The 26,048-nt window shown below is 45.8% G+C and overlaps 1 protein-coding gene across 2 annotated transcripts in view; it reads left to right on the top strand.

The window, feature by feature from the left end:
• The window catches only part of TANK (TRAF family member associated NFKB activator), a 123,833-nt gene that overhangs the window by 2,071 nt on the left and 95,714 nt on the right, over positions 1–26,048 (top strand). The window contains exon 1 of one of the 2 annotated variants that reach the window (XM_040357875.1): positions 24,226–24,335. The exons of the other annotated variant lie outside the window; for it this stretch is intronic. The gene's annotated coding sequence lies outside the window, so the exon portion shown is untranslated. Of the gene's footprint in view, positions 1–24,225; positions 24,336–26,048 lie in introns of those variants that run through there. 2 annotated transcript variants of the gene reach the window in all.

The following is a 26,048-nucleotide window of genomic DNA, read 5'->3' as shown; positions in this document are numbered from 1 at the left end:
TAGATATTTATCTTTTAGCCCTGGTTCACACTGGGTACGATTTGGAACGATTTGAGATGCGATTTGACATGTCAAATCGCATCTCAAATCGGCGGCAATTGTCGGCAATCAGTGCGACGCCGCATCTGCGATTTCAAAAAGTAGTTCCTGTACTACTTTTTGCGATTTCGGGCCGCGATTTACAGTAAATTGCGGCCGAAATCGCGGCAAAATCGCAGCCGCAAAATCGCGGTAAAATCGCGCATTTTACCGCAATTTGGAATTCGCAGCAGTGTGAACCTAGGCATAAACAGAGCAAAAGCATGTATATGGCATTATTTCACAGGCATTGTTTGCTCAACCGAGGAAAAAAACTCCCTCGTTATATCTGGGTTGTATTTTACTGGCATAAGCTGTAGTCAACAAATTCCTGTTTGCCACAAAAAATATTTTGCTTGGGAAATTTCAGTTTAAGATGAAAACACTTCAAAACAGGATATGTCCTGTAATGTTTGTAGTGGATTTCAAGAAAGCTACGTCAGGATTACTTATGTTTGAGTTGAATGATATTTTTTTTTTCAGAGCAAGCTAAAAAAAAAAAAAAGCTAAATTTCAAGTTGGATTTATACAAATTGCAGTGTATTTGGTGCGTACTAAATGCTCTTGAGTTGAGGTGCATTGACATGAGGCTTTTTTAACCCCTTGCCTACTGGGCACTTTCACTCCGTTCCAGCCAAGGCCAATTTTCAGCTTTCAGGGCTGTCACATTTTCAATGATTTTCAATTGCGCGGTCATGCAAATAAAATACCCAAACAAAATATTTGTCATTTTTTTTTAGACAGTTAGAGCTTTCTTTTGGTGGTATTTAATTGCTACTGTTTTTTTTGTTCTTTGCTAAACGGAAGAAAAACATTTTGAAAAAACGATTTTTAAATTTACAAAATATTGTAAATAAGTAATTTAATTTTTCTCCTTCACTGACTTGCACTGATGAGGCTGCACTAATGGGCACTGTTGGGACTGAACCGATTATCAGTGTAGATGTCCCCTTTTCCACTGGCCAGTTACCGGCTCTCCTCTCCTCATGCTCTGTCAGTGTGAGAAGAGGATTGCCGATAACACACAAATCCTGTTTACACTGTGATCAGCTCTGATTGGACACAGCTGGTCACATGGTAAAGAGCCAATATTATTGGCTCTTTACCCCATTTACAGAGTGATTCCGATGCAAGCCGACGTCGATAGCTGTCCTCTTGGAAATCTGTGACCATGCTGTAGCCGTCATTCAGGGTTAAAATGCTGTGTTGTTGATTTATTTATTTTTTACATCAGAAACCACAATACTTTATTTTTCAAAAGAAAAGTGCAATGCTCAGACAGATTCCCCATGAAGGTGGACTGATGGTGCTCCTGCTCAGAGCGTCTTCCCAACACTAATGGAACATGGAGGTATAAAGTGAAAAAACAGCATCTCGTCCTTCCAAAAAAGTCACTTTATTACATCGAGTGGAGTTTACAAAGTACAGTGGCTTGCGTGTTTCTGCAATAAGCCTTAATCATAGCCACCATTGGCTATGATTAAGGCCTACTGCTGAAATGCGTAAGCCACTGTGCTTTGTACACTCCACTTGACCTTTTTAAAGGACGAGTTGCCGGCTCTTCACCTTATACCTACACAATAATTTTTTTTCCTTAAAGGATAAAGCTGGCCATACATTAAACTATTTTCTTATTCAAATTCCTTTTAGATTTACCTTCAACCATGTAGTGCTAGGGCCTGCCTGATTGCATACAAATTAAACGTGTTTAGGTTTGAACTTATAACATATGGTTTGGTAAATCTAAAGGAAAATTGTACAAGAAAATTGTATGGCCAGCCTAAGTGCACTTTGAGACACTGTGCACTTATCTTTTTTTCCCCTGAACTAAACTCACCCACCTTCCCCCTCCACAGATGCATATTTAGCAGGGATCAAGTCCTGGGGAAAAAAGTGTGGGAACTCCCACCCAAGATCCACTCCCCCCACCAAAAAAAATTAAAAATGATACGCTCATATGCATAATTACTAAACCGCATGTTTTTTTTTCCGATCCACTGTACCTTAGTAAACCTTTATGTTACTGGCCGCTTCCTGTATATGGATTCATCATGTTTTGTGCAGGTATTCCGTCACTTCCTCGATGTGAAGCAAGTTCTTTTGCGGCAGACCTCTGCAATGTCTCTTGGGAACAATGACAAAAGCTCCCAGGAGACATTGCGGCATTGAGGAAGTGACGGAATACCCGCACACTACCCAATGAATCCATATACAGGAAGCGGCCAGTAACATAAAGGATTACTAAGGTTCACCTGCCCCTGACAGTGACTCGAGCTGGGCATCGCCGATTAGTGAAGGATTGGCTCAGTCGGTTCGGCTGCTCTCGTCCTGCAAAGGGAACTGAGTTCCTGCAGTGAAAAAAGTGCAGGAACTCCGTTCCCGCAGGACTTGAGCCCTGATATTTAGGCTGGGTTCACACCATTGCAAATTGGATGCGGGTTCCCGCAGGAGATTTTGACTGGCTCTCTATGGAGCCGGTTCACATAACTCCGCTGCGGCTCTGGTGTGAGTTTGCACAAGAGTCCTGTGCGTCTTTTGGTCTATTTCAGGACTGAATTCAGCCCAAAATTCAGGCTAAAATCGAACCTGAAAAGGTGACTCAGGACGCACCGGACCCCTGCTGGGAGCCGCATGCGGCGATGGTGTGAACCCAGCCTTAGCCTAGGTTCACACTGCTGCGAATTCAAAATCGTGGTAAAATGCACGATTTTACCGCGATTTCGCGGGTGTGATTTTGTCGCGAAATCGCAAAAAGTAGTACAGGAACTACTTTTTGAAATCGCAGATGCGGCGTCGCACTGATTAGGACAGTGCCATTGCCGCCGATTTGAGATGCGATTTGACATGTCAAATCGCATCTCAAATCGTTCCAAATCGTACCCAGTGTGAACCAGGGCTTACAGTACCTTGATTCAGTGACCACAAGTCTCAATCTCCTGACTGCTCCTGCACATTACAGATCCATACAATGCTATGGGGCCATGTCCCTCTATGGGGCTGTAGTGCACAGGCGCGGCCAGGAGAGTGAGCCTTGTGGAACAGGATCTAAACAAACACGACTAAGCTAAGTATGCCTCTTTGGGGGGGTTAGGTCAGGACAAAGAGGCAAAAAAGATAAGGACACTTTGCAATGTATTTCATTAGAAGCAATTCACACCAGTGCACTCACTAATGTGCCTTGCCCTGAACTGAAAAATAAATAAAATAAAATAATAATAAATAAGCTTTATTTTGTTTTCAACACAACACGGTGCAAAACATTTGAATGCATGTAAGCGCACCACAACCCGTATACATGCAGGAGTCAAAAAGAGTCAGCTGAAGTTTTCTTTACAAATAAAGTTTTCTTAAAAAAAACTTAAACAGTATTGCAGTGCATGTTAAATTGCAATGCAGCATGCAACCGCATGTCAATGCATGTGCATCTACGTACACGCAACACATACTTTGCGGTGTGAATGGACCCTAAAGGGAACGTGAACCCTAAAAAAAAAAAACCAAGCAAGAATAGTTTATTGTTATGTCTTTTTAATTAACCATTGGAAGTACTTTGTTATATCTGATTCATTTAATGCAAACAAGTCCCAGTTGATCCTTCCAGAAATCTTGTCATCTGATAACTTTTACAGCACAGGCAGGAAGTTATCAGTTAGTATTGTTCTAATTTCTCTGTTCTGTAGCCTTAACACACATTGTCCTTACAAGGCAGGATTTACATCTCAGGAGCCTATAGGCAGAGAATTCTGAAGCGACCTTGTTTTCTCCAGTCATCTTCCAGGACGGCACACCGGAGATGACGGTCCCACCTGACAGGAAACACAATCAACAACAGAGTTTAAAAGGCCCAACCCTTCCCTCTGTCCCTCAGTTATTGATTGTGTTTCCCACAGGATGGCAGCGAAACAATTTGTTATTTTTTTTCTAAGAGACTAAGGTCTGGGCCCCCCCCCCCCCCCCCTGGAATCCTGACCAAAGGCAGTCAGTGGGGGCTGCAGAGTCAGATAAAAAGCTCTAGCTTTACTCCAGGGGGGGGGGCCCCTTTCTATTTATACTCAGGGAGTGAAGGTGCTGGTAACGGCCTCCCTGAGAATACTGGGGGTGTTTGACACAGTGAGGTGTCCACATCCCCAGGGACCATCCATCCCACTCTCTCCGGGCATACATTTACATTCGTACGTGTTTATATGTGGGGGTGGGTGGCCACAACATGTTTTTTGGGGGGATTTTATGTGCTTGGGTGTAACGTTATCATTTTGTACTGTTGGTGTTTCTCTACAAGATAAAGTGGTCCCAGTGTCAGATTCACTGCCGGATCACTTTTAGAGGTGACGGGAGAGGTGCGCCTTCCCTCCTGCTGCTTCCCGGTCATCTCCGAGCGCACCGGAGCTGTTGGTAAGTCCGGAGCCGATCCTATCCTTCTGATGCCTGGGCAGGAAGTCCAGTGAGGGCAAGATGGCCCCCGCTCGGCTCTATGCCCTTGGAGGCCTGGAGCGACACTTCTGCCTCTCGGGTTTGAATGGATGTTTTTTTTTTGGGGGTTTTCTTTTTGTTAAAGTCAAAGTGAGTTTCTTTTTTCTTTTAAGGGTAAATGAGAGATCTGGGGTCTTTTTGACCCCAGAACTCGCAATAAGGAGGACCTGTCATGCTTATTTTTATTACAAGGGATGTTTACATTCCTTGTAATATGAATGAAAGTGATAACAAATAAAAATAAAGGGACAGTGTAAAAAATGTATAAAATTAAACTAAATAAGAAGAAAAAAAGAAGAAGCGAACGCATATATGTAAATGGTGTTCAATCCACACGTGAGGTATCGACGTGATCGTTCAAGTTTTTTTGTAAAGTGTTGTCTATAGAGATTTTTCGGTGCCCTAGTTTGTCGCCATTCCACAAACATGCACAATTTTAAATCATGACATGTTGGGTATCTATTTACTCAGTGTAACATCATCTTTTACATTCTACAAAAACTTTGGGCTAACTTTAGTGTTTTTTTTTTCAATTCTTAAAAGTGTATTTTTTTCAAAGATATTGCGTTTGAAAGACCGCTGTGCAAATACAATATGACATAAAATATTGCAATGATCGCCATTTTATTCTCTAGGGTCTCTGCTGAAAAATATATAATGTTTGTGGGCTCTAAGTAATTTTCTAGTAAAAAATACTAATTTAAACAAAGAAGGCACAATAAAAAAAACGGGACATGGGTCGGATTTTAGGGACCGTCCCAGAAAATTAGGGACTGTTGGCAAGTATGAGTGTAGGGTAACAAATATAACATCACTAATGCAGCTGTTGTATAGCATGGTATTCTGTGAATAGAATGCAAACATTTTTGTGAATAGAGGAGGGGGAGAACTACACAACATGATCCCTGCACTGTATGAGAGTCAGAACTTTCACCAGCAGCACAGGAAGAGGAGTGCTGCCATTCCGGGATCAGAGAAGCTATAATTTGTACACAATACAGCAGGACCAGATCTTTGCAATTATATTTTTTCATCACAGACTCAAATGTTTTTACATCAGGCCCATGAAATGTGACTCAATTCTCTCTGTAGAATGCAATGCATTCTTCAGCCTCACCCTTCTCTCCAAATAAAAGCATTACAATGAGAAGGAATTATTAAGGTCGAAAGGGGTCACTATTCCAGGAGATGCTGTTGTCACTTGAAATACCTAAATTGGACATTTTTGTACATGAATAGATGATTGAAGTGAAGGCAGATTCACAAGGATAAGAGAACGTTAACTCTCAGTTAAAGTATAGGTTTACCTTAAAAAAATAATAATAATAATAATTTACATCTTTTTGCAGGTAGAAAAATTTGCATTTTTTTTTCCTAAGATGCCTGAAGAGCATTGCACCCAGGAACAGCAGATTGCAGATGCAATGTCCAGATTCTGCAGACTCTCAGCACAGCTGTCTTCCCACACCTTGTGCAGGCAGACAGTAACCTGGGAGTAGAAAGATCAATGGACTACAAGGACACTCACCAGTGCCCTCACAGCTTATTGAAAACTATAAGCCGTCAGCCACATTGTCGGATGGTACTTGTAGGCATCCATTCACAGAGGAAACTGTGAATGAATGGCGTGGCCTTGTGGGCAGAGCTCCGCATGGCCACGCTGTTTTCAAATAGATGGATGGCAGGCAGAAGATCCCTGGCCCGCTGTCACAGGAAGGGGGGAGGGCAGGGAGAAGATCCCTGCCCCACTGTCACAGGTAGGGGGAGGGGGATGGCAGGGAGAAGATACCTAGCCTACTGTCAGAGAGAGAAGATCCCTGGCCCACTGTCACATGGAGGGTTGGGTGGGCAGTAAGAAGATCCCTGGCCCACTGTCACAGGGAGGGTTGGGGGGGCAGTGAGAAGATCCCTGGCCCACTGTCACAGGGAGGGTTGGGGGGCAGTGAGAAGATCTCTGGCCCACTGTCACAGGGAGGGTTGGGGGAGCAGCGAGAAGATCTCTGGCCCACTGTCACAGGGAGGGTTGGGGGAGCAGCGAGAAGATCCCTGGCCCACTGTCACAGGGAGGGTTGGGGGAGCAGTGAGAAGATCCCTGGCCCACTGTCACAGGGAGGGTTGGGGGGGGCAGTGAGAAGATCCCTGGCCCACTGTCACAGGGAGGGTTGGGGGGAAGTGAGAAGATCCCTGGCCCGCTGTCACAGGGAGGGCAGAGAGAATATCCCTGGCCCGCTGTCAGAGGGAGGGCAGTGAGAAGATCCCTGGCCCGCTGTCACAGGGAAGGGGAAGGGGAAGGGCAGGGAGAAGATCCCTCCCTGTGATAGTGGGCCAGGGGGGAGGGCAGGAAGTCAGGGGGGAGGGCAGGGAGAAGATCCTTGGCCTGCTGTCACAGGAAGGGAGGGGAGAAGATCCCTGGCCCGCTGTCACAGGGAGGGGGGGCAGGGAGAAGATCCCTGGCTTGCTGTCACAAGGAGCAGATCAAGTAAATCAAGGCTTGTCATAAACCCATATAGACCTCCATAGAATCACTGTGAGGTTGAAGCAGAGTTCTTGATGGAAGTAAAGCTGTCGAGCTTTAGGCTGGAACATAAGCATCAGCAGCTTCCAGAAATGGCAAGACGGCTGCTGCTCCAAACAGCACTTCTCTCAGCTGGGTGATGACAGGAAGTGGCTATATGTTTCAGGGCAGAAGGAGGGCTCCTTTATCCAACCATAGGAAAACGTATTCAGCGGTAAAAACATTGGTATGGTCCAAAGCACAGCACACATAAGAGACAGTTCATAACTACCTAATGTTGGCCTTCCGGTTCATACCTTGCCCAGAGGTAGCAAGTCCCTAGCAACAGTCCATAATTGGTAGTTTCCTGGCTCCAGGTGAATTCCCATGCGGGTGACCCAGCGGTGGGGAATCCATTGCTCCAATAAAACTACATGGCTCAGCAGGCCTGGTACAGCACTCCATGATGAATGCCCTTCCCAAGTCCTCCCCTCCCAAATATTTAACAATTCACTATAAGGGGCAGGACCCACAAAAAACGCAGCAAAGAGTTCAGTACGGTTAACCCCTTCCCATCACAGGCAGCCCAAACTAGCTACATAGTGCAAATACCTTACCAGCGAAAATACATTCAATAGCATCCTGTAAGCACCTGCTTACAATTGTAACTGCTTAAAAAATATTAGCTAGAGTTTATCTTCAATTTCTTAGTGTATCTAAATCTACTAATGCATAGACATGTGCACTGCCGAAAAATGTGTGCATTTTCGTTTAATTTGGTTATGTCTGTTTTTTTCTTATTTTGTGTCAGTAAATTAGAAAATTCGTAAATTTGAAATAACTATCTATTAAAATATAGGTATTGGAATTTTCCCTTTAAACTTGGCTGTTAGTGAACGTAACGAATACGAATTAATCCGAAGTTACGAATTATCCGAAATAACGAATGTCGCATCTAAACCAATGGAACGGAACAAATGAATAATTAATAATAAAAAGTTTTTATTATTGTTATTTATTTGTTACCTTGCATTCATTAAGATACGGCATTCATTAGTTCATTAGTTAGTAATAGTTAAGTTATTATTAGTTTGTTACTATTTCAGATTTTGAAGTTTGGGTATTTTTCCCTTCTTCCTATGAATTGTTGATTTTTGGATTTTAAAATTTCTGGATTTTTGAATTTTGAAATGTACAAATTTTCAAATATTATGCCGCGTACACACGACAATTTTTAATGGTCTAGAACAGGGATATGCAATTAGCGGACCTCCAGCTGTTGCAAAACTACAAGTCCCATCATGCCTCTGCCTCTGGGTGTCATGCTTGTGGCTGTCAGAGTCTTGCTATGCCTCATGGGACTTGTAGTTCTGCAACAGCTGGAGGTCCGCTAATTGCATATCCCTGGTCTAGAAAAAACAATTGTTGTCAAGCCTGCCTTGCCTACACACGATCGTGAAAAAAAAATGCTTGACCAAGCGCATTCGGCTGGCGCCACCCTCGGGGCTGCTTTTGCTGATTTCGTGTTAGTAAAAATTTAGTGAGAGACGATTCACGCTTTTCAGTCTTCGTGCTTTTCAGTCTGTTACAGCGTGACGAATGTGCTATCTCCATTGTGAACGCTAGTTTTACCAGAACGAGCGCTCCCGTCTCATAACTTGCTTCTGAGCATGCACAGTTTTTTCACCTCGGTAAAGCCTATACACGACCATTTTTTACATCGGAAATACGACAACGTGAAAAATTTAGAGCATGTTCTAAATTTTTAATGGCCATATATCACGTCATGAAAAATGCTCTAGAACCCACACTTAAAAAAAAAATTAAATTTTTCACGTCATGAAAAACGGTTGTGTGTACGCGGCATTAGAATTTTAAAATATTCGGACTGACATTGCAGCAGTCCAAACGTGCCCCCTGTTCTCCTTCATCCAGAGTGTAGACACTCTAATATACAGGTAGTGTGTTACTGTCAGGATCACCAGGTAGTAAAATGAGGGGGAAGTCTAAAAAAGAAAACAAATGCAAAATATATACTACATTTTTTACCAATGAAAGTATACATATTCCACACCTGTGGGATACCTGTGAAAGCGGAGACTCGCTGTAGTAGCCTCCACTACTACTATGATCCTCGCTGTCTTTTTGGTCCTGTGCCAAGTGGCTGCCCTACTGCATAGTGAATACAGAGGATCGCTTGCTCAGCACAAGCCCTATTCACTATTCACAGAACGCCTTTTCTCATTGAATGCAAAGCATTCTCTGATTTGACTAGGTGGAGAGGCAGGGCGACGACATTGCAATGTCCACCTTGTCCAATCGGAGAATGTTTTGCATCATCAATACACAATACAATACAATTCTGATAAGCGGGTTTGGGTTTGCTATGTAGCAGGGCAGCCGCTCAGCACAGGATCCAGAAGACCGGGAGGATCCTGCAGTACCAGTGACTACTACAGTAATTCTCTGCTTCCACAGGGACCGACCAAGTATGGAATATGTAGACTTACATTGGTCCAAGCTGGATGAATGTACCGTATTTATCGGCACATACCGCGCACTTTTTTGCCCTTAAAATCAGGGCAAAATCGTGGGTGCGCGATATACGCCGATACTCGCTTCCCACGCTGTGTTTGAACCCCGCCGCCGACATATACCGGGCGCAGTACACTCGGGTACACTCGGCACCGCTCGCGGTTATGTGAGAGGAGCCGAGCGTGGCCGAGTGTACTGCGCTTGGTATATGTCGGCTGCGGCGTTCAAACACAGAGCGGGAAGCGGGGATCGGCTGGATCGGCTCAGAGACAGCGCGGGAGAAGCGGGGAGGACACCACGAAGGCCGCAGACGGACGCCGGACCGGACAAGGCCGCCGATGGACGCTGGGCAAGACACCAAAACTGTAAGTAATAAAAAAAAAATCCAGGAATTTCACGTCTAAATTAGGGGTGCGCGCTATACGCCGGTGCGCACTATAGGCAGATAAATACGGTAACTATGCAAAAAACATACCTGGAATTCAGATTTAATGAGAAGTGTGTTTGTGAAATGAAGACAAAAGCCTGGTCATGTTGGTGAAATGTTTTTCTAGAAGCTGCCATGTATTGTACTATACATATGACCGAGAAAGCAACCTCAATCATAGTTTGTGCTGTCTGCAGCCATTCAAATGCTATGTTAGGAGTCAGAAAGCCGCCCTCCGCCCATACTGCAATCTGCCTACGTACTCTCTGTGGTAAGAGGATAACTGACAGTTATTTCTTATCTCGCTCTCAGCATCTTCCTCCTATGTCTTATCTTCCCTCTTCAAATGTGTATTGGAGCCAATCAGATGATGCCGTGCTTTGTGAAAATGACATGATGGTGTGTATTGGAAAATCAAAATATATATTTAACTCTGCAGCTTTATATACATGTATATGTTTATCAGAGACAAGCACTCTGTGCTGAAAAATTCCAACATCAGCTTGACCAGTCTACTCATGATACCTCTACTGATTCCTGTAGACCAGGCATGGGGGATGATTTACTAAAACTGGAGAGTGCAAAATCTAGTTCAGCTCTGCATGGTAGCCAATCAGCTTCTTACTTCTAGCTTGTTCAATTAACCCCTTAAGACCCGGACCAAAATGCAGCTAAAGGACCCGGCCAGGTTTTGCGATTCGGCACTGCGTCGATTTAACAGACAATTGCGCGGTCGTGCGACGTGGCTCCCAAACAAAATTGGCATCCTTTTTTCCCCACAAATAGAGCTTTCTTTTTTTTTTGTGCTATAAACAAAAATAGAGCGACAATTTTGAAAAAAAATCAATATTTATTTACTTTTTGCTATAATAAATATCCCCCAAACATATATACTGCGACATTATGGCGGACACTTCGGACAATTTTGACAAATTTTTGGGACCATTGTCATTTTCACAGCAAAAAATGCATTTAAAATGCATTGTTTACTGTGAAAATGACAGTTGCAGTTTGGTTGTTAATCACAGGGGGCGCTGAAGGGGTTATGTGTGACCTAATATGTGTTTACAACTGTAGGGGAGTGTGGCTGTAGGCGTGACATCGATTGTGTCCCCCTATAAAAGGGGTGTGACATCATCGATTGTGTCCCCCTATAAAAGGGATCACACGATCGATGACGCCACCACAGTGAAGGACGGGGAAGCTGTGTTTTACACACAGCTCTCCCTGTTCTCCAGCAGCGATCGGGTCCGCGAGTCCCGCGGTCACGGAGCTTCGGACCGGGTCGCGGGAGCACGCCACAGGCGCGCACCCGCGACCCTACGCCTGGGCTTGAAGGGCAACGTACATATACGTTGATGTGCCCAGCCGTGCCATTCTGCCGACGTATATCGGCATGAAGGGGTCCTTAAGTGGTTAAGCTTTGACAAAAAAAAAAAAAAAAAACTAGAAGCTGATTGGTTTCTACACAGAGCTGCACCAGATGTTACACTCTCCGGTTTTAGTAAATTACCCCCTATATAGTGTGTTTTTTTTTTTTTTTTTTTTTGCTGCTTCAACTGTCTGTAAAGCTGCAAAACTCCACCAGTCACTCAACTTCAGCCAAAACCCTTTTTTTCTTGGATTGAGAGGAAAACATAGGATAGGACCTCTACTGGGCTTTGCATTTGCAACAAATCCTGGAATTTTCTGGAACTGTGTGATGTCCAGGAAGTTGGGGATATGGTAAGTAGGGTGACCGCATGTCCCGGATTGCCCGGGACAGTCCCGGGCACCTTCATTACAGGACAATACAGTGTGCCAGAATGAAACGGACACAGCCACCCCCCAACCCTAACTAATGGCCACAAAAAAGGCCGCCACATCACTGTTTTACTTACTGACAGTGCTTGCCCTGGCCGGGAATGCCTGGAGGAGCACAGTCTTCACCCCCTGCTTGTGATTGGAGAAATCATAAATCCCCGCTCTTGTGTCCAATCACTGTGCTGTGATTCGTTACAGCACAAGCTGATTTTTGGGAAGGGGGGTGTCCCTGAATGGTAGTTTGGAAATGTGGTCACCTTAATTAAGCCCTGTACCAACCTGTGTAATATACTTTGGTCAACAAAAGTACAGCTTACCCCCTCCACTTTAAAATTAGAAATAGTATCTTGAACCTCCCAGTATGCCATGTCCTGGAGTTATGGAAGTGCTCTGATGTACAGTAGCCTAGGACTAGCCTTATGGCCACTTTAGAGTTGATAAAGTAGACATCCAATAGCATAACTAAACATATTGGAGCCCCAGTATGGACTTTGGACCAGGCCCCCATAATGAGCACCCCATCTCCTATTCTCTCCTCTGGCCTGAAGAGTATGATGGTTATTAGGGGGGCATGACTGGGGAGATACTGAAATAAAATAGCAAAAGTGCAAGACCATAACACATCCCAATGTATTCTTTATGCATAGTCATGATGATGCAAGGGCTCAGCCAAAGATGTGCTGTGTCTGCAGTTCTAATGTTACTGTGGTTATTACTCTTTTTATAGCGGCTTTGATTGAAACTATGCGATTCAAGTACACGATTAGTATGATAGCAATCCTGCAGAGATATACTGTAAATATGCTGCAGGTTTGCAGTATATTGTTATCTGTTTTAACTAATTTTGGTAGAAAAGTAAACATTTGTTCGATTTTTCTAAAGGTTGGTGGGGTCAAATCGACATTTGTTTTAACCACATTGGCGAGGAAATCTGAAGGAGCTGGATAGAAATTTTTGCTCGAATGAACAAATTTGAACAGTGAATGTGATTTTTCATTTGGGAAAATGGCAAAAGTAAACTTTTTTTTTTTAACTGCTTGCCGACCAGCCGCCACAGTTTTACTGTGGAACATGGCTCGGCTGGGCGAAACAACGTTATGTTACTTTGCTTTGCCACTAGGGCCGCTCGCCCCCGGAGCCGATGTCACAGAGCGAGAACCAGGAGCTGTGTGTGTTCATACAAACTATGAACAGCGATCTGTCATTTACCCTAGTAAGTCCCACCACCCCCCCTTCAGTTAGAACACAGAGAGGGAGCACAATTAACCCCTTGATTGCCCCTTAGTGTTAACCTCTTCACTGCCAGTGAAATGTTCACAGTACTCTGTACAGATCAGGCCCTGTACACACGACCAGTTTCCTCGGCAGAATTCAGCTTCCGACCGAGTTTCTGGCTGAATTCTGCCGAGGAAACTGGTCGTGTGTACACTTTCGGCCGAGGAAGCCGACGAGGAGCTCGGCGAGGAAATAGAGAACATGTTCTCTATTTCCTCGTTGTTCTATGGGAGCTCTCGTCCCGCCGAGCTCCTCGGCGGCTTCAGTGCTGAACTGGCCGAGGAACTCGATGTGTTTGGCACGTCGAGTTCCTCGGCCGTGTGTACGAGGCTTCACTGTAAAATTGTCAATGGTCCCAAAAATATCCGATCTGTCAACCATAATGTCGCAGAAAATCCTGGACTGCCGTACTCCTTAAAACGATGTATTTATTGTATAAATAAAGTCCAAAAAATGACCAAAGCGATGCAGTCAAAATGAAGTGAACAACAGGAAAAAGGTGGCTGACCTGTTTCAAATCATGTGATACTTACTCGTAGCTCGTAGTAATGTCGTAGTAAAAATCACAGATCACTGCCATTACTAGTAAAAAAAAAAAAAAAAATACTATGGGCCAGATTCACAGAAGAAGTACGCAGGAGTATCTACTGATACTCCGGCGTACTTTCAAATTTGCCGCGTCGTATCTTTAGTTTGAATCCTCAAACCAATATACGACGGCTTCTGGCTTCGATCCGACAGGCGGAGGTGCAATACTTCGGCGCCCGCTGGGTGGATTTTGCGTCGTTTTCCACGTCGGGTATGCAAATTGGCTTTTTCCGGCGATCCACGAAGGTACGCGCGGCCGTCGCATTCTCTTACGTCGTCGCTAGTCGGCTTTTCCCGGCGTATAGTTAAAGCTGCTATTTCGTGGCGTATAGATAGACGTGCCATGTTAAAGTATGGCCGTCGTTCCCGCGTCGAATTTTGATTTTTTTTTTGCGTAAGTCGTCCGTGAATAGGAAAGGACGTAACTCATGTCTACGTTCAAAAAATGACGTCGGTGCGACGTCATTTTGCGCAAAGCACGGCGGGAATGATACGCGGCGCAAGTGCAAATGTATCTGAATCTGGCCCCAAAACTCTATCCTCTATTTTGTAGACGCTATAACTTTGGTGCAAACCAATCAATATAAGCTTATTGCTATTTATTTTTTTTGATAAAAAAAAAAAAAAATGTAGAAGGATATATATCGGCCTGAACTGAGGTGAAAAAATTGAAAAATAAAAAAAATGGGGATATTTATTATAGCAAAAAGTAAAAGATATTGTGTTGTTTTTTTTTTGTTTGTTTTTTCAAAACGTCGCTGTTCTTTTGTTTATAGCGCAAAAAATACCACCAAAAGAAAGCTCTATTTGTGGGGAAAAAAGGATGCAAATTTTGTTTGGGTACGGCATCGCACGGCCGCGCAATTGTCCGTTAAAGCGAAGCAGTGCCAAATTGTAAAAAGTGCTTTGGTCAGGAAGGGGGTAAAATCTTCTGGGGGCTGAAGCGGTTAAAGTCCTTTTGAACAACATTCATCAAGTCATCAAATGTACTAAGCAGAAGATTCATATGAACGTATGAAAAATCTACTAGTGGTCAGCACCTCCACCTAGTAGCACTAGGGTCGTCGGTTCGAATCTCTACCACGGCACTACCTGCCTGGAGTTTGCATGTTCTCCCTGTGCCTGAGCGGGTTTCCTCCCAAAGTCTAAAGACATGCTGGTAGGTTAATTGGCTCCTGTCTAACTTGGCCCTAGTATGTGTATGTATGAATGTGAGTTAGGGACCTTAGATTGTAATCTTCCTGAGCGCAGGGACTGATGTAAATCTACAATATATATGCAAAGTGCTCTAGTGGCCTTATTTATAGGCTTACCTGTAGGCAAAAGTGGTTATAAAGGGTTTACAACCACTTCAATGCAACTAACAGTAATGCAAACCACTCTGGGCAGGGCACTGCAGTGCCTTTTATTCTGAAAGATGCCCCAAACGACTACAGTAGGTGCTGAGGGATTTTCTCTGCGGTGCACCATAAAGCTTTTACCATGTGGTGTGTTAAAACTTTGCTTAAAGGGGTTGTAAAGGCAGAATGTTTTTTTTTATCTTAATGCATCCTATGCATTAACCACTTGCTTACTGGGCACATATACCTCCATCCTGCCCAGGCGAAATGTCAGCTTTCAGCACCTGTCACGCTTTAAATGACAGTGGCTCCCAAACAAAATTTGACGTCCTTTTTTCCCCCACAAATAGAGCTTTCTTTTGGTGGTATTTGATCATCTCTGCGGTTTTTATTTTGTGTGCTATAAACAAAGAAAGAGCAACAATTTTGAAAAAAAAAATATATTTTTGACTTTTTGCTATAATAAGTATCAAATTTAAAAAAAGGCGTTATAGCGCCTACAAAATACGGGATAGAATTATGATTTTTTTTTTATTATTATTATTTTATAATGATGGCGATCTGCAATTTTTGTCAGGACTGCAATATTACGGCGGACACATCGGACACTTTTGACAAATTTTTGGGACCATTCACATTTATACAGCGAACAGTGCTATAAATATGCACGGATTACTGTATAAATGTGACTGGCAGGGAAGGGGTTAACACTAGGGGGCGATCAAGGGGTTAATGTGTTCCCTGCTAGGTGATTCTAACTGTGGGGGGAGGGGACTGACAGGGGGAGGTGACCGATGGTTGTCCCTATGTACAAGGGACACACCATCGGTCGCCTCTCCCTGACAGGATGTGGATCTCTGTGTTTACACACAGAGATCCACGTCCCTGGCTCTGTGACTGCCGATCGCGGGTGCTTGGCGGACATCGCGGCCGCTAGGCATGCACATCGGCACCTGAGTGACGCGGCGCGCCCCCGAGCGCCGGGAGGCCAGAGGCCGTATATTGACGGCCTCCCGGCATTTTAGAGCCAAATGTCGATGGGCGGACGGGAAGTGGTTAAAGGGGTTGAAAAGCTACAATTTTTTCCCCCTAAATAGCTTCCTTTACCTTAGTGCAGTCCTCCTTCACTTACCTCATCCTTCCATTTTACTTTTAACGGTCCTTATTTGTTCTGAGAAATCCTCACTTCCTGTTCTTCTGTCTAACTCCACACAGTAATGCGATTCTTTCTCCCTGGTGTGGAGTGTCGTGCTCGCCCCCTTCCTTGGACTACAGGAGAGTCAGGACGCCCACTAACACACAGCTCCTTTCTCTATCTGCAACATAGAGAGCGTCCTGACTCTCCTGTAGTCCAAGGGAGGGGGCGAGCACGACACTCCACACCAGGGAGAAAGCCTCGAGTCACATTACTGTGTGGAGTTACAGACAGAAGAACAGGAAGTGAGGATTTCTCAGAAGAAATAAGGACATTTAAAAGCAAAATGGAAGGATGAGGTAAGTGAAGGAGGACTGCACTAAGGTAAAGGAAGCTATTTAGGAAAAAATGTTTTTACCTTTACAACCCATTTTAAGATAAAAAGCCTTCTGTGTGCAGCACCCCCGCTTAGCCCCCCTAATACTTATCTGAGCCCCCTCTCTATCCAGCGATGTCGTCTGGGACTCTCCTTCCTGATTGGCTGAGACACAGCAGTGGCGTCATTGGCTCCCGCTGCTGTCAATCAAACTTAGTTAGCCAATGAGGAGAGAGGGGCAGGGCCTAGGTGTGGCTCTGTGTCTAAATGGATACAGGGAGCTGCGGCTTGGCTCAAGTGCCCCCATAGAAAGCTGCTTGCTGTGGGGGCACTCAACAGGAGGGAGGGGCCAGGAACACAGAAGAGGTACCCGAGAAGAGGAGGATATGGGCTGCTCTGTGCAAATCCATTCCACAGAGCAGGTAAGTATAACATGCTTGTTATTTTAAGGTAAGAGTACCTACCCCTCCCTTGAGTGGTGGAAGCACAGCCTCGGATATTTTTTCATAAAAACATTGTAGCATCTACTTTTTCAGACGTAATTTTACAATTACTTTAATTGAACAAGATGAAGTTACAAGCTGATTGGCTACCATGCCGGGCTGCACCAGATTTTGCAGTCTCCAGTTTTAGTAAATCAACCCCACAGAAACTGAGGTTTATGACGATCCTATGCCCACTGGGTGGCACTGTTTCCTGGGAATCATTCAGGATAACATATAAATATTATATTTAATGGCATGGCTAGGTAATTTAAGGTGAAACTAGTTTCTTCATATAAATGCAGATTTTGCTGTCAGTAAGGATTTGTTAAATCAACAACACTTAATTAGGCGCTTAGCTGAGATTTTCTTCAAAATTTTTATTTTTATTTTAGAGGCTTGGATTTTGGCCATATTTAGGACAATTTTGTTTGATTTCGTGTTTTAATCCTTTGCGTCTTTTTTTTTTTTTTTGTTTCCTATTGTTTGTTATTTTTGCTTTCTGTGGGTTTCTTTTCCCCTGTAAACAAAGTAAAAATATGAAGCTGATGTGGATCCATTTTTTGGCAGAAGAATGGGCCCAGGATAGTTAAAAGGCACTTCAGTAACCACTGGAAGCTATTTGAAGGCCATTATACTCCTGGAAACCACCAAAACTACCACAAAGTAGAAGGAAAGACTAACTACCATACTAACATTTGAAGTATAACTAAAAGCAAAACATTTTATTTGGTTTTGGATAGAGTGTACAGGGCAGCCATCACACATGTTGGGGCCCAGGGCGGACAACTCCCGCACCCCCCCCCCCCGGCCACCCAAGCCCCCTCTCCCCCCTTCACTAGCCACTAGCCGCCACTAGCCGTACTACTTTATTAGAGTAGAACGGCTGGTACTGGTACTTTTAAAGGCAGTACCAGTGGGGAAGCTAGACATTACTTCACCTGGGGAAAAGAATCAGTTCAGTGCCCCCCTTATGGGACAAGATTAGGCATAAGTGAGAAACTCCCAGGCCATAGCTGTTGAGTCAGCTGTCTGTCCCCTCCCCCCATGCTCCTCTGGTCTTCCCCCTGCTTCTCTGTTCCCCCCAGGTGAGCGCTGCGGGGAGCGAGAGGTGGTGAGTGCTGCGGGAAGGGAGAGACAGAGGAGCGGAGGGGGGCGGCGGTCCGCTGTCACTGAAGCCGGCCCACTGAGCCATCGGCCCACCGGGAAACTCCCTGTAGTCCCAATGGCCAGTCCATCCCTGTTGGGGCCCCTTACACAGCTTTAGGCAGGGCCCTCCTGGAGCAGAGAACCAAGGGGGGCTATCGAAAAAAAGTGTAATCTCTTCTGTCCTCTCTCCTGGCACGAGATAAGCGGAAACGCGCGCGGGCGGGACGGGACCATCGGGCCCCTTACAGGTGTAATGCAAAACAAAAAGAACGGGAGAGGGGCCAGTCAGGCCCCTGGGGACCATCGGGCCCCTTACAGGTGTAATGCCTGTACCCCCCTGATGGCAGCCCTGGGAGTGGAGAGGGATTAGAACGCCTGTAAGGCCCCATGCACACGAGACGCTGGTAAACTCGAGTTTAGAGGCATTTGGGCATTTTTTTCAACTGCCCCTGAACACATTTAATGTTATCCTATGTGTCCATGCACACATTCACGTTTTTTTGCGTTTTAAAGCAGTTGGGTTTAGGCTCGTTTTTTCAGAAGCAAAATTTTGGGTTCAAACGCAAACGTTTTTGCGTTTCAAAGCTTTGGGAGGGTCTACAAGGTCTTTGTTATAAACGCTAATAGCTGCAAACGCGGTAAAACGCCGCTAAACGCGGTAAAACGACGCTAAATGCTGCAAAACGCCGCAAGATTCGCGGCAAAAACGGGCGTTTTAAACGCCGGTTTTTGCCTTCGAAAACTTGAGTTTACATGTGTTTGCATTTGCTTCTCGTGTGCATGGGGCCTTAGTTGTTATTGCTGTCTGTGCCCTCATTAGGGAGATTCACACTCTCTATTTGTCTGTGCAATTTGCTCCGCAGCCGCCATGGAGATGTGTTAACCGCCTCCATTGAGAGCCGGTCACTGTCTCCTGTCATGCAAATTGGATGTGGAGAAATTTGCATCCAATACGCATAAGTGTGAACCCAGCCTAAAAGTGAAAGTAAAAGAAAATCCCAAAATTGGGGATATTTCTTACAGCAAAAAGTACAAAATATTGTGTTTTTTTTTTTTTTCTCAAAATTTACGCTTTTTATTTATTTTTTCTTGTTTATAACGCAAATAAATAAAAATTGCAGAGAAGATCAAATACCACCAAAAGAAAGCTCTATTTGTGGGGAATTTTTTTTTTTTTGGGTACAGTGTCTCACACGACCGCGCAATTGCCAGTTAAATCGACACAGTTCTGAATCGCAAAAAATGGCCCGGTCATTGAGCAGCCAATTCTTCCGGGGCTGAAGTGGTTAACTCTGTGAAAATCCCACACATTTACTTCCTTGAATTCTGTGACAGGTATTCACTATGTCCTGTAGGGGGCACTGCAGTGTCACACATTCCAGAGAGCCTGCCTTATGAATTACAGAGGAGCTGAGAGGAGGAGTCAGTACAGTAATCTCTGCTTACAGGCAGCAAGGTACCATTGGATATGTAGTCCTAAGAAATGTAAAGTAAACAGCAGAGGAAAAGCTGCAAAGCATACAGGGAATCCAGGTAGTTGTGGAAATAAATGGCCAGCAGACAGGCAAAACTCCCAATATGAAAGGAGTTTGTTCAAGTATGCTTAGATTGGATTGTCAAAAATAACTATTGTTTGTAGTGTTGTTACAATGCTGATGTTATAAAATGAAAGTCATGCATGCTGTGACCACAGATCTACTTCATATCTGATTGTGTAACTGGGGCAGTGAATGAGGAATATGATGACAAGTCATAGAAGAGGATGGAGATCCGCTTGTTGCAAAAACAAAAATTTAATATATTGCAGTTTACCAATCCTTAAAGGCAGTGGCGGCCCATCCATAGGGGGTGCACGGGCGGCGCCCCCCCCCCCCTCCAGTAGTCACAAAAAAAATCCCTTTTTAAGGATTTTTTTTTTCCTTAAAATGCGCCGTGCCCTCTGGCTCTCACAAATAACATAAATTCATGCATTGCATGAATGTATGTTATTGTTGCCAGCTGCCGCTGGTCTATTCAGGTGGCCGGATGTTGAGCGCCGGCCACCTGAATAACGGCAGCTGGTTTGCTGTGCGGAAGTGCCTATCAGAGCCAGCGGCTTTCCAAGTACCGCCCTCGTCTCCCGGATGTCTTATCCTCGGAACGTACGGGGGGGGGGGGTGCGTTCCTTGGATAAGACTGACGGCCGTCTCAGCAAATCAGGTTCCCCGATTCTGGTTATCGGTAACCAAGGCGGGAGAAGACATCGAGGCCGAGGGACGTGGAAGTTGTAAGGTAAGTGCATTTCACAGTGGCGACAATTAAAGGGCAAATGTTCGCTGTACATGCTCTCAAACTTTCCAACAACAAATGACTGATGGAGGATCATCCGATCGTGTGTACACATATCCATCGGACTAAAGTCCAAAGTCCAAACACACATGCTCAGAACCAATGCTAAACATCAGACAACAATAGCAGAAGTTGCCCAAAGGGTGGCTGTAAAGAGCTGAAAAATCACGTGATTTGGTGAATGTTGGCTGAAAATGTTCTGCCGTGTGTATGCATACCAAGTTCACGGCCAAGGCCCCTTCGGACCAGAATCCACGGAAAAGTCTGATGGAAGTCCGATCGTGTGTATGAGGCTTTAGATGTAGTAGCAGGAGATTGACTTGACTGACACATTGAAGCTGAACTCGAGCCAACACTTTATAAGCAACAGGACCGGGACAAGGGGTGGCCAGGAGGGGGCGGCTGCCCTGGGCACATATGTGTTGGTAAAGGGGCGGTAGGGGGCAGCAGGGGGTACGGATTGTTCGAGGAGGGAACATTTGGAGTATGTGCTAAGAGTGGTGATTTAGGCGGATTTGTGTTGGGAGGGGGGGAAGGATTTGTGCTAGGAAGGGGATTTCTGGGTTTTGTGCTAGAAGAGGTCACATGGTAGTGGTGGGAAGGGAACTTTTTTTGGAGAGGATTTGTGCCAGGAGGGTATTTTTATTTTTTGTGGGGGAAGAATTTGAGCTACAAGGGAGATTGGGGGGGGGGTCTGTGCTGGGAGGGGGATTCGGAGTGTGGGGGAGATTTGAGGAAACTCAAGGCATTTAAAAGGTAGAGGGTTTGTGCTAGAAGGGGTGATTTTTTTTTTTTTTAGTTGGGGGGGGGGGGGGGGGGGGGCATTTGTGGAATTTCTGCAGGAGACGTGGATTTGTTCTGGGAATAGGGAGAATTTATCCCTAGAGGATAGTGCTAGCACTAATAAGCAATTGCGGTCTACCGATTGACTTCGACTTCTATACAATTAGCCTGCTGGATAAATGGTATTCGATCCGTGGCGGTCTGTCCTAATCTACCGTATTTATCGGCGTATAACACGCACCCTAATTTTAAGAGGAAAGTTTCAGGGAAAAAACTTACCACAGCCCCCTGCGTATAACACGAGCAGGAAGGAGCGGTGTATACACCGCTCCTCCGCATTGAAATGAATGGACACCACTGCCGAAGCGCCTGCAACGCGACTCGGCAACGGCGCTACACGGGCGTATTTAACCTTTAACGCTAAAATGATTGTAAGGTTTTATCGTCAACGCCCAGTCCCAGTGTGAAAGCAGCCTTTAAGTTTGTGTGCGTGTAAAGGCAAGCGTTCCAATACTTATGACAATATCATGTATATTAGACCCCTTTCACACTGAGGCGGTTTTCAGGTGTTTTAGCGCTAGAAAAAGCGCATGCCATTTGGTTCAGTGTGTCTTTTCACAGTGGGGGCGGTGCGCTGGTGGAGCATTAGGAAAAGTCCGGCAAGCGCTCCCAAAACGCCCTGCCCATTGAAATGAATGGGCAGCGCTTCCAAAGCGATTAGGAAGTGCCGCCACACTCCTTCTTTGGAGTTAAAAGCGCTCTGCTAGCGGCGCTTTAGTGTGGAAGGGGGCTTACAGAGGCCATTGGTGTTTACAAGCGGCCAGCCATTGACTTGTACACGTCTGTAGGCGGCGAAGGAAAACGGCGGGAGATTTTTCGCCTCATGACTCGGGAGGGTGTAGACGTCGATGTGTATAAGGCAGGGGTGGCAAACACAAGGCCCGCGGGCCGAATCCGGCCCGCCAGGCCTTGCTATGTGGCCCGCACGGCGGATGCAACGGATTGTCACCGATCCGTGACACCATGCGATCCGCTCCGGAGACTCGGCCATAGGAAAGTCCCCGGCTTTGGCCTAGCTCCGGAGCGACGGCCATCTTGGTACACCCGGCGGCGGCTGTCTCGTCAGGAAGTGACGTTTCGCCGCCGCCATCTTGCTCCACCCCAGTCTGCTTGCCTAGTAACCAGTGCACGGCGTGGCACTCTGCACTGCCTCAGCTCACTGATTACAGACCCGGGACCACAACCGCAGACATGAGGAGAACTGAGAGATCTGCACCTGCAGGTAGGAGAGACACCATCACCCGGGGAGCATGGCTGTTGTACATGGCATATTGTACTGAGTGGAGGAGGGGGACACCTGTGACACCAGAGAGGAGAGAAGGGGGACCAGTGTCACTGGGGTCCCCCTCCTCTCTGGTGTCACTGGGATCCCTCTCCTCTCTGGGGTCCCTCTCCTCTCTGGTGTCACTGGGGTCCCCCTTCTCTCTGGTGTCACTGGGGTCCCCCTTCTCTCCGGTGTCACTGGGGTCCCCCTCCTCTCTGGTGTCACTGGGGTCCCCCTCCTCTCTGGTGTCACTGGGGTCCCCCTCCTCTCTGGTGTCACTGGGGTCCCCCTCCTCTCTGGTGTCACTGGGGTCCCCCTCCTCTCTGGTGTCACTGGGGTCCCCCTCCTCTCTGGTGTCACTGGGGTCCCCCTCCTCTCTGGTGTCACTGGGGTCCCCCTCCTCTCTGGTGTCACTGGGGTCCCCCTCCTCTCCTCTCTGGTGTCACTGTAGTCCCCCTCCTCTCTGGTGTCACTGGGGTCCCCCTCCTCTCTGGTGTCACTGGGGTCCCTCTCCTCTCTGGTGTCACTGGGGTCCCTCTCCTCTCTGGTGTCACTGGGGTCCCCCTTCTCTCTGGTGTCCCCCTTCTCTCTGGTGTCACTGGGGTCCCCCTTCTCTCTGGTGTCACTGGGGTCCCCCTTCTCTCCGGTGTCACTGGGGTCCCCCTCCTCTCCGGTGTCACTGGGGTCCCCCTCCTCTCCGGTGTCACTGGGGTCCCCCTCCTCTCCGGTGTCACTGGGGTCCCCCTCCTCTCCGGTGTCACTGGGGTCCCCCTCCTCTCCGGTGTCACTGGGGTCCCTCTCCTCTCCGGTGTCACTGGGGTCCCCCTCCTCTCTGGTGTCACTGGGGTCCCCCTCCTCTCTGGTGTCACTGAGGAGGGGGCCCCCAGTGACACCGGAGAGGAGAGGAGGGTGACACAAGAGAGGAGAGGAGGGGGACCCCAGAGAAGGTGGGGGACACCAGAGAAGGTGGGGACACCAGAGAAGGGGGTGGACACCAGTGACACCAGAGAGGAGGGGGGGACACCAGAGAGGAGGAGGCAGCGCACTCCTGAACCCTGCGCTCGCTACGCAGCACACTCCTGAACCCTGCGCTCCCTATGCAGCGCAAGAAAACTGGAGTGCAGATACAACCGGCCCTTTGAGGGCAATGAAACTGCTGATGCGACCCCCGATGAATTTGAGTTTGCCACCCCTGGTATAAGGTGTAAGTGAAGACACAAATCCTGACACAGGACTCCTGCAGACACATGATCTGTAATGTAGGAGAATCAGAGTGGTGCCCTTAGGTGAGTGGGAATATTACAGTGAGGGGGAATTTTATCAAAACTGGATCCAGGATCTGGAGCAGCTGTGCATTACAACCAATCAGCTTCTAGCTTTCATTTTCAAAGTTTACAGATAGAAGCTGATTGGTTGGTATGCTCAGCGTCTCCCCATGCAGTGAGTCCCCTCAGTGTCAGTCCTCTCCTCCCCCCTCAGCCCTCCGCAGAGACTCTCTCTGAAGGGATGGAAGTTACAAAACTCAATCCGCGCTGAACTTTCTGTGCGGTGTGCAAAAGGGGGCGTGTACGGCGCTGACGTCACGGGGGCGTGCCTCACCTCATTCAGTTTCCTTTTCGCCGGAGAAGTTTGTAGCGTTACCTCGGCTCATCAGCATAAGGGGCGTGTCCTGGGGAAGTCCTGTGTGTGTTCTTCCTATAGACTCCCAGCCTGCACATCGCTTCCGTGTTGGTGCCCGGAGATGACCGGTGAGTCCAGGGGGGGAGATCTGACCTTTCTATGGGGAGATTCATTGTATTCACTCATTGTTACATCGTATCCTTCTCATCATACACATACAAAGTGTATTCTACACACCTCAGGTGACCTTCACCTTGTGTTTACTTAGATTGTATGGTGTATGGCCACCTTGACTCGTACAATCTGATTGTACAACTTCTTCTCCTTTAACCACTTGACCTCGAGAAGATTGACCCCCCCCCCCTTTGATTACCAGGCCATTTCTTGTGATACGGCACTGCGTCACTTTAGCTGACAATTGTGCGGTCGTGCGACGCTGTACCCAAATAAAATCGATCTCCTTTTCCCCCCACAATTAGAGCTTTCTTTTGGTGCCATTTGATCACCTCTGTAGTTTTTATTTTTTGCGCTATAAACAAAAATTACTGAAAATCAAAAACAAAATAAAAACATTTTTTTTTTATTTTTTGCTATAAAAATTGTCCAATAAATTTCTTCATCAATTTACGCCAATATATGTATTCTGCTACGTATTTTTGGAAAAAAATAAATAAAAAATCCCAATAAATGTATATTGATTGGATTGCGCAAAAGTTATTGCGTCTACAAACTATGGGATAGATTTTACGTTTTTTTTGTTTTGTTTTTTATTTGTATTGGCGACAATCAGCATCTCTACGCAGATGCTTCAAGTCACTGATTGCTGCCATTACTAGTAAAAAAATAAATACAAGTCCATAAATCTATCCCATAGTTTGTAGACGCTATTACTTTTGCGCAAACCAATCAATATACGCTTATTGGTATTGCAGCGGAGAATTTGGACACTAATGCCGCGTACACACGGTCGTTTTTTGTCTTGTAAAAAAACGTTGTTTTTTTTTCTCATGAAAAAAAACGAAGTTTTTCAAACTTCATTTTAAAAAAACAACGTTGCCTACACACCATCGTTTTTTCAAAATGCTCTAGCAAAGCGCCGTTACGTTCAGCACGTACGGCGGCACTCTGTTCCGTTCAAGCTCGCGTCATAACTTGCTTCTGAGCATGCGCGGGTTTAAAAACGTTGTTTTAAACGTCGTTTTAGCCCACACACGATCATTTTTTATGACACAAAAAACGTTTTGAAAATTGACATAAAAAATTGAAGCATGCTCGGATTTTTTTTTTGTTGTTTTTCAGAAGACATAAAACGACGTTGTCCCCACACACGGTCATTTTAAATACGTTTTTAAAAAATTTTTTTTTTTTTCATCACAAAAAACACCGTGTACGCGGCATTAGTGACACTTTGGGGAACAGTAACACTAATAAAGTGATCAGTCCAAAAAAATATGCACTGTCACTGTACTAATGGCACTGGCTGAGAAGGGTTGATCATCAGGCGGTGATCAAAGGGTTAAAGGATCACTAAAGGATTTTTTTTTTTAGCTCAATAGCTTCCTTTACCTTACTGCAGTACTGGTTTCATGTCCTAATTGTTCGTTTTTGCTTTGAAGTTGCTGTAATTCTGCTGTGATCTCCACACTTCCTGGTTGTCTGTTTCCTTATAACCACAGTACTGGGAGCTTTTCACGGTGGTCTAAGCTGTCATTACTGTGTGTCTAAAACTCCTCAGAACCAATCAGATTCATTTTAAAAACAAAACACTGCCCTGGATTTGTTTGTTTTTGTTCTGTGGGTCTCTCTAGTTCACAGGAACATGAAACCAGTTTAAAAGTGAA

The sequence above is a fragment of the Rana temporaria genome, chromosome 6, assembly GCF_905171775.1.
Source record: "Rana temporaria chromosome 6, aRanTem1.1, whole genome shotgun sequence".
NCBI classification, from domain to species: Eukaryota; Metazoa; Chordata; class Amphibia; order Anura; family Ranidae; genus Rana; species Rana temporaria.
This window is presented reverse-complemented; position numbering and strand designations above follow the sequence as displayed.